At 35.5% G+C, this 12,320-nt stretch overlaps 1 protein-coding gene across 1 annotated transcript in view; it reads left to right on the forward strand.

The window, feature by feature from the left end:
- Positions 1-12,320, forward strand: part of LOC127422211 (teneurin-4) — a 427,215-nt gene that overhangs the window by 148,350 nt on the left and 266,545 nt on the right. The window lies entirely within an intron of this gene.

Consider the following 12,320-nt stretch of genomic DNA (forward strand, 5'->3'; position numbering starts at 1 on the left):
TCAAAATTCAAGTTTAAGGTATGACTGTGTGTAATTTGTGTTGTAGAACAAAACATCCACGTTTCGTCTAGTAATGTTAACTACAGACCTTATTTCACTCATAAGTTAAAAAACCCCATTATAAAAACCCATAGGAAAATCCTGAGGGAACCCATGGCCAATTAGACTTCTGGTTTTTTGGACTACAAGCTGAACAGCTCTATTAGAAAATGTAAACTGTGCTGATTAATTATGCAGGAAATATTTACCATGACTATATACTGTATCTGTGATTATTAGAAGAAATTGATTGGAATATCTGGCTAAATACAACAGAACTTTTGACATTATTAAGCCTGTAATCTTGTATCACACTTTTGAATTAAAAACATGGACAATCCCTTCACATTATGTAATTTTATGTTCCGAAACGTGGGGCTCAACACAATTTCCCGAACTCACTCTTCTCAAATCATAATCAAAAGCTGCTTGTTTCTCTCTTACATGGGTAAATAAACACTCGACAGCATAAAATGCTTAAGAAAAACATGCATCAGTCCAAATGAAACAGCCAGCGTTATCTGAAGTTGTGAAACGCGTCTAATTTTTTCTGGCATCTTCTCTTGACCAACATCCAGTTCAGACACTCTGAGAACTTAAGAAACAGCAATATTTAAAGGGCTCAAGTGCTGGAAAGGGCAGATTTACAGGCTTTTTATTAACATGTCAATTTGCACTGGATTAATATTACCAAGGGTTATTTTTACAGGCTGTTTTATAGCGGGAACGCACAGTCCATAAAAAATCCGGGAAAATTACTGACATGACCGATTTGCATGGGATTAAAATGACTGAGAAGCTGTGGTAATTATTACATTACCCCACATCCCCATATAAATCTAATCCTGTCCGAATATGGTTTAAGAAGGTCTAGGGCAGAAATTGACACAAGCCAGATTCTAACTCAGGTCACTCGCCTAAGCACCGATGGACAACTTATTGAAGCATGTGCACTACCAGCTAGGCCAAAACCCGACCTTCTTACACAAATTTGGATGTTGTCCAGCATTCTGTTATATTTATATATAGATTATGTATAATATATCTGCTCTGGATAGATATTTACATATTACTATAATGTTATCATTTGGTGCGAAAGTCTCTGCTTTATTCAGATTGGTCGGTCCCTCTCTGTGTGTACTGTGATAGTGCGTCTGGATTCAATCTTCCATACTAAGCGCTGCATTACAATGATTATACCAGCGGTACAATGTGAAGTGGACTGCCTTAAAGTCCCTCTCCAGTCACTGGTTTAATCCCTAAAAACTCATCTTTGTTTATTAAAATTACATATTTAAATGTTTTTTTCATGCCTTAAAATGGCTTAAATATAACTCTACACCTTTGCCTCATTTAGTATGTGCAGATCTATGAATATGCAAATTAGTCCTGCCTCCATCTCCACTCACCCCTGCACCGCTCACCTGCAGCTCGGGCTACTTGCTCACCTTCAGCTCTGTTCACTGTAAAAGTACTAAACACTACACAATGGCAAGTGGTAATATTGGAGAAATTCAGCCATATATGTTTGAACATGAAACTGATTCTGAAGAAGAAAAAGAGCAAATTGCACAGGGTTGCCTACAAGTTGATGTATCACAATGGTAATCTATTTTATGTATCACTCTCTACAACGTTAGAAACGTAAGTTATGTAATGGTAGTAGATAACATGATCCTTCGGCATGACTACTTTATCAAAAAGCTAATAATGTGTTGCTAGACAAGCCTTGTTCCCATTCGCCACCTCTGACAAGTTAGCTACCTTGTAAAGATAAACACACAGATGTGCTGTTAGGAAGAAACACTTTGAACACCATTGAAAGTCTCTGGAGAAAGGCATATAGTTCATCATAACTAACATCATAATATACAATATGTATATGTTTTGAGTAACATTTGCCGTAACTTTCTTCATCAACATACTCAAGCCATATAAAATTTCCTGTCAGCATTTGACATGAATCATCATGTAACTTGGCATGCTAATATTGGCTAACTTTATCTAGCACACTGCAGATTTGTTGGACACAGTCAACAGATTAAACACAAGAAAAAGAAACTTACATGTTGACATGTTGGCTCGTACTTGCTGTGTCCCCAGGATAAATTGATGTAACCACGTTGGGCTTCAATATAAGTTAAGTGGCAAAACCCATCTGTTTTTGGGTAAATTTTCAAAACATTTCTCTGGAAAATGACTACTGCAAACCCGAGTTTTCTCTGGAAGTTTTGCTGGGACATTATGATTTTTCCAAATACACTGCACCCATTTATCTAGGATTTTCAGATCCTTTGGTAATACACGAAGGCTCACCATTTGTCCTTTCATAACTTTGCATCCAGAAAAAGAACATTTCTTGCAAAATACTGATATGTAACCACACCTGGCTTCTCCTGATACCCCTGGCTTCGCTGTAGCATATGCTATTGATATGAAAAGCCCCACCCCGCAAGCTGACGAGATTGGTTCCTTAGGTTTCTGACGTATGAAACCCTGGCTGTCTGAATCAGTGTTTTCTTTGGTACACTGCAATTCCAAAGCAAAAATGCTCAGCCATGGCATTGACTGCTGATTTCACTCATGGTCTTTTTATGTCTTTTAGCATATAAAAAACACCATATGGACATGTAAACAAGGTTAAAAACTTGATGTTCACTGGAGGGGGTCTTTAAACCCTTTTAACTATGGTAAAAACAGTGCAATACATGGACTGAAGTGGCTTATTGTTAAAAAAATAAATACAAAATTGCATCAGCAATATGATTACATATACATATTTGTTCAATAAATATTTACATTTAGCAATAATAATAATCATATTCATAATAAACAATTCTTACACCACATAATAAAGTTCATTAGCCAAGTTGTAGGTTGGCTGTGGTTGGCAGGCAAAAAGGCAACTTGGGGCATTAATATGTGGAATTCAACTGATGTGTAGTCATGTGTGTGCTTATAGTTTTTTTTTTTTTATTATTATTTATATATTTTTTATCATGAAGTTGGAATGATGCTAATTTTAATGGAATGCCCCAACAAGTTTTTTAAAAGTCAACTTGATTTGACATTCACAATGTATTTTACCTACAATTTGACGTATTTCAAAGTGAAACAGGATATTGAACCAAAAAAAAAAGAAAAAAAAAAAACATAATTTGGGATCTGAAATTTATTGGAAAAGTGGATGTTACATACCAGAATGAAAATTTAAAAGATTTAAAAAAAACGTTTATGTTATTAATGGCACTAAATCACAAACAAACAAATGTACCAGAATGTTGCCAGACCTGAATATGAGTTTGCTAAAACAATGCCTAAATAGCTATTTGGCTGTTGGTTAATGTTATTCTGTAGCCTGCTGCCTAAGTGATATCAGTATATAGGAAAGTAATTTCAGAGGCAGAGCTAGTTATTATATTTTAATAAAAGACTACAAAAGCAAGTTTTCCCCTCTTTGGAATACCAGGAATGTGCATTAATAAAGGTAAATGGGGTCAATTTTGATTTCATTTTAACTTAAAGATCACTGGCTAATTGCAGTTCAGTTATCATTGGTGAATAGGCTAGTTAATTCTATGGAAACTAATAAAAATAATGTATTTTGAATTTTTCAGTAACAATCTGCACATATGTTGGAGTTAGTAGATGTCAGATGCCTACTGATGACATTAGTGCCCCAAATAAAGCAGGCAGCCATTCTGGATCTATCCACCTCAAGTTTGGTGGCTCCAAATGGTCCCCAAGGGCCCAATGAGTGTCTTTGCTTGCATGGAAGGTCACATTGTACTGAAAAAGTGTCACTGTGAAATTTGTCAAGCGCAGGGCCTGATTACTGTAGAGCAGAGGTTTTCAAATTGTTAAACAGTAAGCCCCTCTCACAAAATTTACAAGACTGCGCTCCCCTCTTTTTTATATATATATATGGATTTATATACATAAAATGTTTTTGTATATAGGCCATTACAATAGCCAAGTAAATATCTTTCTTCCACTAAAAACAGCAGTACATTCTGGCCACTTGAAGTTTTACCATGTATTGTCCTCTAGTGTTATATTATTAAAAATTATCATATTTCAGGCATTGGAGCAATTCACCAATAATGATCAGTAACCTTAAATTCAGTCTGACAGACTTATTCAGCAATGCATCATACATATTTGGTAATAAATATTTTTATTAATAATATGAAACACTATTTAGCATTTTTTTCTTATTATTATTAAAAATAGCTTACCTGTTTGTCCTTATGACAATGGAATTATTTAAATTTTTCACCTATATTTGTGATAAATTTACATCACATGAGCCAGTCTCTGTCTCTGTGTTAATCAAACACAAATACTTGAAGACACGTCGACTCGATTTCATGTTGAATGTCGTGATTTTGTTCCACATTTTCGGATTTTCTGCATCCTAGATAAACTTGTGCAGCTGTTTTCCACTGTGGTGACAGAAGACGTGAGTCGCAGCAGATGTTCTTAGTTGACCGTTTATGTCATTTGATTTGCTCACGTCTCATCAGTGATCATCAGAATATCATTCTTATTCAGTACGAATTTAACCATGTATTATACTGCATTTCTTGTAATCATTAAAGGCCAAATGGCGATTTGGTTGATGGTTGATTCCTCAAACTCCGGTTTGTTTCTTCCTTGATATAACGTATACAGATGCAGAATATTTGGATGAATGGAAAAAGGCAGAGCTATTTGGCTTTATAATAGATTTGTGAGTCACATGACTGGTTTTGTGCATACACGCACTCTCTGAAAGAGAGCAGGGAGATTTCATAGAGCAGCGTATAGTAAATCCACGTGCAACCGGAGAGATTCGCACTCACGCGAGCGGTACAGATGCATTCTCACATTATATGCATGCGTTCATGACATTTAACAGAATTATAACACCATAGAGCTACTGTCTATTAAGCTGGACTATGGTCTATTAAGGCACTTATTTTCATTTATCTTCACAATACATTTTTATTGTATTTATTTATCTTATGAATTTACTTGGTGAATTTATCATAATTCTCCGCGCCACCCCTGACATGCCCTGGCACCCCCCTGGGGAGGCGCACTTACCAGTTTGAAAACGATGGCTCTAGAGGACATGCCTAAAGAATTACAAGGAATTACAGGAAACCTCAAGATGAAATATTAAAACCCTTTTTATGGATACCATCTTCCTTGTCTGTATCATGAACCCTGATCTTGCTTAAAAGTTACCAATATTTACACATTGGAGTTTTTGTCAATTTTTTTTATTTTTTTATTTCCAGCCTAGTGTACCTTTTGCGTATTCACTGCCAAACTCTGCTCTGCAGTCTCCCTGAAAATCATCAAATAGTCAGTTTTGCTTGGAAGCCTGCGTCATTTTAGCTATTAGATTCTTATTTAAATTGACAGGGGTGTTCTTCTGTGCTGGATTACATTTTATGCATAGACATCAGCAGGGGTGGACTGGGAAGAGAAATCGGCCTGGGATTTTACATCTGGCCCAAAAGTTGAGTGTGTGGGGTGGGGTGGGGGGTCCTGTCACTGTCCTTTTCTGCATATCGCTGTCCACTTCGGCATATCGCGGCGCTGTTTTGTGGCCCCTTCTGCATAATGCGGTGGCTCATTTCAGCTTATCGCGGCCCATTCGCCCCCGTTTCACGGCCAGCCCTTTGGGAAAAGTCCCGGTTCTCCCAATGGCCAGTCCGCCCCTGGATATCAGTGATTCACTAAAAAGAAAATGGAGCATGGTTTTCTGAACATGTGTAACGCTGAGGAGAGGCTAAACCAAAATGTGTGTTAAACTGGATATGATGACTCAGAAAACAATATGCCTTCCATGTAGATATATCTTTATTCCTAGCTCTAGGACTCTGAATGACAGACTATTGTAAAGCATAATTCAACGTTGCTTTTTATGCTGTTCGTCCAAGTTTTTTTGAGGTAATGTCTAACGTACACTTTTGTCTTTGGCGAGTTAACTGAAATCCATTGAGTTACACAGATTTTATCATTTTAAAACTGAAGTGTAACCATGGTAACCATTAAGTACCCCTGATATATGTCAAAATAATTGATACAATCACTGTACCATAGTATTGTCACAGTATTATTATTATTATTATTATTATTTTATTTTTTTAAGGCAAAGAATCACTCATTTTCTATCTTTTATTTTTGCTGATCTTGTTGCCAATTGGGAATGTGAAGTCATTGGAATGAAATTGGAATGTGCTGAGATAAAAGTAAATAATTAAAATCAGTGCTGTCTGTCAATTTTTAGAAATTGCGAGAACCACATTATAGCGACCACGAGGAGGTTAACCCAACTTGACTTTACCCACCCTAGCTTAGGAAGCCTTACTGGAGTCACTCAGCACGCCCTGGATTCAAACTTGCGATTCCAGGTGTGGTAGGTAGCGTCTTTACTTGCTGAGCTACCCAGGCCCCCAGTGCTGTCTGTCGATTAAATTTTTTAATCGCGATTAATCACATAATTGTTGTAGTTAATCGCAATTAATCACAGATTTTGAAAGTGCTGAAATTTGACACTATACAGTATATACTTCTTTTCCTGTCAAAATGCATGTATTTCCATCTTAGGAAAGAAAATGAAACTAAATGTAACAATATAATGCTTTATTAACATTTTCCAAACAAATTCTTCCACAGTATAAAGATAGAAATGCACTATAGCACCTATTCAAGTAACGTTAAACGTTTCCCAAAGTCTAACTGGGAGGTTGACAAATTGAAAGAACTAGTCCCTACATAGGTTGCTTTTTCATTGCAATAGGCATAAATCTCTTAATCTCAAATCATCCACAATCTGCTGGTTGACTTTGTCACAGCAATCGTAAAACCACATTCACGATTCGCGTCAGAGCGTCAATGCCAGCACCGCTTTGAAATCCACATAAAGAGCTTGCTGACAAAAACGCCTCAATCTGCGTTTTGGTGACAGTTAAGACTTGACATGCTTCTGTGGTAATAAAAATGTACCTTATATAGGCAGAAATATAAAGCGTTGCTTGTTTTGTACATCAAATTGCATAAAGAGGTCCTTTCTCCATCATTTTATCATGGAAGCACTGTTGTGTGTACAGAGATTCTTTTATCTTGTGAGATAACAACCAACGTGGCTCTATCATAGGAGAGAGCATAATGGTCAACTAGCGTGTTACGACCATAGAATGTTTGTGGGACCTCCGCATTATGCTCTTTTATGCTAAGCTTGCCAGCTGAACTTGGTAGAAGGGCTCTGGTGTGTGTGTTGTGAAGTGTGCGTCAGTTTAATGACTCTGGGCTGACATATTGCAAAGGTTACATGCTTCAAACCAGAGTTTATGCTGGTTTATGTTGTATTATGGTGAATGTGTTAAAAATTACACGTTAAACTTTTTTTAATTAATCGCATGCATTAACGTGTTATTTCTGACAGCTCTAATCTTAATATTTCATTTATTTATTGTACCATTGCTTTAACAGCTCACTCAATTAAAAATATCAGAGGAATTTCTTGTTACATAAAGAGAATTTAAAAATCCCTTAAATTTGTTTAGCAATTATTATAGCTTTCATTTTCCTCAGTTAACATCCAATCTGGTGTTGTTTATCAAGGCAATGGTAGCTTCATTGTATGCGGCACTTAATGTATTTTTATTTTTGTTGCTGTAGCTAGCAACATCAAGGTCATGGGTTCGATTCCCAGGTAACACATTCTGATAAGATGTATCCCTTGAATTTTGGAATAGACTGGAAAAATCACACAAGCAAGACTGTAGTATCCACAGTACTGGATATCAGCATGGCTGTGATTCAGCCATTTTTATAAACAAGATGTTCATATCAAGTAACTTACATTTTAGACATACAGTAATATGGCCAGTTATTTTGTCTGTTTTTGCTTTGCTAATGAAAATAGTTCTAATCAAAGTCAAAGCAGGATCAATGTTGCGTTTTGCTGAGCAATGTACAGAATGACAGCCTGTCTGGAACGTTGCGAACAGCTGAGTGATTAAAAAACAGTGGATCGTCCTAGTGCTGTTACACTAAATATGAGCACTCTTGGAACACTGTTTGACCAATCAGATTAGAAGACCGGCACTTACAGTTTTATAAAGGTTAATATAACATAGATCAGTCACCATGCATACATACTGTGAAACTATTGGAGTTGTTTTTTGTGTTTTATATAAACCACCTGCTTATACTGACCCTCATGTCTGAGTGGGTTTCTTGAGGTGCTAACTGTCAAGCCCATTGCTGAGTCACTTTGTAGGCTGATCTTTTAGCTGCCAGCCATGTTGTACATAAGGGCTGCTCAGGGTAATGTGCAGTCAGCCTCAACCAACTGTGCTGTAGCCCACAGCGTCTTCACTAGCTGAGATTTATAGTTATTCGAAGTGCTACAAGCAATGGAAAAGCTCTTGGACCTCATGCCTATCCATTTGTAGTAAAGCAGAAAACTAGAAAACTCAAGCACAGTAATTATATAAGGCAAGTATCACAATTTTTTTTTTTTTTTATTGCTCATATTTAGGGATAGGTATTTAAAAAAATAAATCTAACCTTAAGTAGTAATCTTTGGCACCAAACACATCATGCACCGTGTCATTACGCACCATTTGTGAGATACATCAATTACACCTCAAATTGTTTGGCTTGCTAAGGAGAGAATGCTATTACTTTTCTTAGCGATCAGACATGTTTTTCACCTGGCATATGCAAATGCAAATGCAAATGCAAAAAAATAAAAAATCAACAACAAGCAAACACTTAAATACATTCAAAGCTGGACAATAACAAAATCTTTAAAGTCATGGAAAGTCATGAACATTTTAATTGTGAAAAAACATTTTCCGTGTTACATTCAGCAACAATATTTCATTGGCTAGATATTTATCTTGTGTAGAGTAAAGCCTACTTGCATGCTATAGTAATGTAAGATTTGTATGATTTAAAAAAAAAAAAAAAAAAAATTTGAGTCACTTAAATCAACGAGTCAGTTGTACTGTTTTACAAATCATTGTGACTGATTCATTAACAAATTGGTCTGAATCAAAATAATTTGTTATCCAGTAATCACGAATGACTGGAAAAGTCATGGAAATAGCACTGTAGTTTTGCACAGGCAAGCACCACATGCAATTTCTTCAGAATATGTAAAATCTAGTTTATTTATGGGTTTTTTGGCTTTTGTTCTCTGATGAGAGTACCACAGGGATGCAGTTTAGAGTTTCACTTTTGTCAACTTTGCATACTTTAAGTTCAATGTATTCTTTGTCTAACTAGCCATTCAGTTCAGCATTGGTAACCGGGAAATCTGAGGTTGTATTGATCAGCAGGATATTTTCAGCATCACATGATAACATTATAAGTGGCGTTCAAAGTTTGGGTCATTAGAGTAAATCAAATGCAAATAAATTGACAATTACCAGTTCATAATGGCTATAATAATCATATCTACCTTTTTTTGTAATCTAGAGGCCATCTTAATGATGTACACGATCGATTTCCTTATTAGCATATTTTGAAATGCCCCATCATCAGTTTGCCGGCAGTCAATTTTGAAGCAGATCGGTGACTTAGTGGTTAAAGATCTGGGCTAGAAATAGGATGATTACCAGTTCAAACCCCAGAAGGGGTTGTTCACATATGGTAGAATCACAAGGGATTTGATATCACCACTGTTTGCATAAGAAAGCCAATTAACCCCATGTGCTCCAACTCCCTCTTATTATAATAAATGCACTGTATGCGAACAGGGTGATTCTAATTAAAATATTTCCATCACCTTGTTTAAGAACCGGTTCCATTTTTTAAAAAGTACCAATACCGTTTAATTTTCATGACTTTTGGGTCCATTAACAGTTCTCACACATGCAATATCCTGCCCATGCAGACCGAACACTTTACTAAAATACTCAGTGTTTCCGGCAGCGCATTTCAGTGACAGTACTTCCCCAAACTGAATCTACAACAAGAAATGAAATAAGAACTGTTGAAGTCTCACAAGCATTGTTCTTCAGACCTGTATTACTGACTGCTTGATACATGAGTTTTGTTGTAATAAGTGGAAATTTATAAAAGAATAAATGCATGAATTAAATATGCTATTACATTTGATTGTTTAGAATTTTTATGTAATATATGTGTCTAAAAAGTATGCAAACATAAATGTTACAAGAACTGTATTAAATTAATTTCTTATTTATTATATCTGCTCTGTAGAAATCTGAAATGATTTCAATTTGGTAACAGGCTGCTGAGGGCAGTAAATGCAGTAAGAATAGCATTTCTTATTTCCAAATAATTCTTCCCCCGAAAGTACTGAAAGAATGGCTAAGAGGAATCGGAACCAGAATCGATAAAATTCTTATGATTCCCATCCCTAATTTGTTTACAATTCCAATTATTCTCAATGAATCTTATTACATACTAAATTACTGTATTACAGTAAAAATACTATAATTCTTTTTTTTTTTTTTTTAGCATAAATTAAAGGCTTTACTACAAACACTAACAATGTATGAGTGAAAATATGTCTACTTGACATGAAAATAATGTATGCAAAAATCTAATTTATTAAAGGTTAAAATTTACTTTAAACAAATTATAATTTCTTATTCATTTCTTTGTTCTACAAACATGGTCTTGAAAGGTTTCATGAGATTCACCTAATATTAACATTATTTTCATGACAATTAAGCACATTTCCCTCAAAACTTCTCATTACCATAATGTGTCAGTACATTTTACTTTTGAGTTTGTTTGCAACTCCCATTATTTTCAATGGTGATTCCCATTAGATTCAAAGTTACTGTATTGCAGTAAACATACTGTAATACAATATTTTCTTTTTATTTAAATCAGCATACATTAAAGTTGCACTCTGTAATTTTTTGAATACGACATCTTGGACATTGAACTCTAGCAGCTTGGATGCAGCATTATTCAAACGTAGTAGTTTTCAGTTATTGATGCCATTGCAGAAATTCACAATTCTCAGCCTGTCATGATTAATTTAATCCCTGAGTGAAAGTGTCTAATAACAGGGCGGTTACTAAGATATAGCAGCAATATTCTGCTGGTCATGTGATTCAAACATGGCAGGAGGGGACCCTCTCCATGTAGAATAAAATATATTTTTAAGGTAACTGATATCATCTCGTGCGAGTGCTTATGATTTTATACATGTTTCAAAATTACACCTTTAAAGGCAGTACAACAAATAATACCATGATATAAAATGGAAAATGTGCTAAACTGACATGAAAATTTTGTCTCAATGCAAAAATCATAATCATAAATGGCTTAATTTTCTTTAAACATATGATCATTTCTTAATTAAATGTTTTTTGCCACAAAATCATGTTCTTTACTGAGATTCACCCAATACTAATGATGTCTCATGATGTGCCATTAAAAACCTTGTTTTTGATACTCTTAACTGGTACATATACAGTATGTTCATGTCTTTTTTTAAATGTCCTTATTTTAAATAACCAACTGCAAATTACCTGCTCAGTGTCCCCCAGCATTACCATTACAGACCAATACATCTTGTGTACTGAGCCCCACCACCATCATGTAAAAAAATAATAAAAAATCATGTAACTGCCATAAAATGAAAATGAACAATGACACGATTTTCACAGAGGCTGTCATGTTTTTAACGCATGATTAAGCTGGTTCCATATATCAGCATTTTTTCCTTGGGAGGCATATAACTGTTAATGTTCCCATGTGATTGTGTATAAATGCCTGATAAGGGGGCTTGGCACGGATGTTGAGCTATTGGTAAACAGAATCTGAATCATGGGAGTGGTAGATTCGCATTTCCACCTTTTTCACTTACGACTTCTTGCATTTGTTTGCATAACTTAAATTTGCCATGCAGAGAGCTTCTCTGTTGTCCTTTGAAAATTGCGGGTTGAACTTGAAATGCGTGAGAGATCAGAAGATAAAAAAGAGAACAAAGTTTGATGTACGCACATGGCATGATCAAAATATCACTCTCCTTATTTTTGTTTTGAGCTGGGGAATCTATAATTGGTTAATTTGACTGAAACTTCTTCTGCGTTGGTTCTTTGTAGTGGCTGTATAAAAAGTCACTTCTGAGGTTTAGAACTGTCCGGAAACTTTTAACTGCCTTTGAACTGTTGAAAAATTGAGGTTAAGAGGAGCTAAGAGGGAGTGATCAGTGTTGCTGTAATTGCCAATGTTGACAATGAGACAAATGTGCTACTATGGTGCCTCACCATTACTCTCCGCCCAGC

This window comes from Myxocyprinus asiaticus, chromosome 31, assembly GCF_019703515.2.
Source record: "Myxocyprinus asiaticus isolate MX2 ecotype Aquarium Trade chromosome 31, UBuf_Myxa_2, whole genome shotgun sequence".
Lineage (NCBI taxonomy): Eukaryota > Metazoa > Chordata > Actinopteri > Cypriniformes > Catostomidae > Myxocyprinus > Myxocyprinus asiaticus.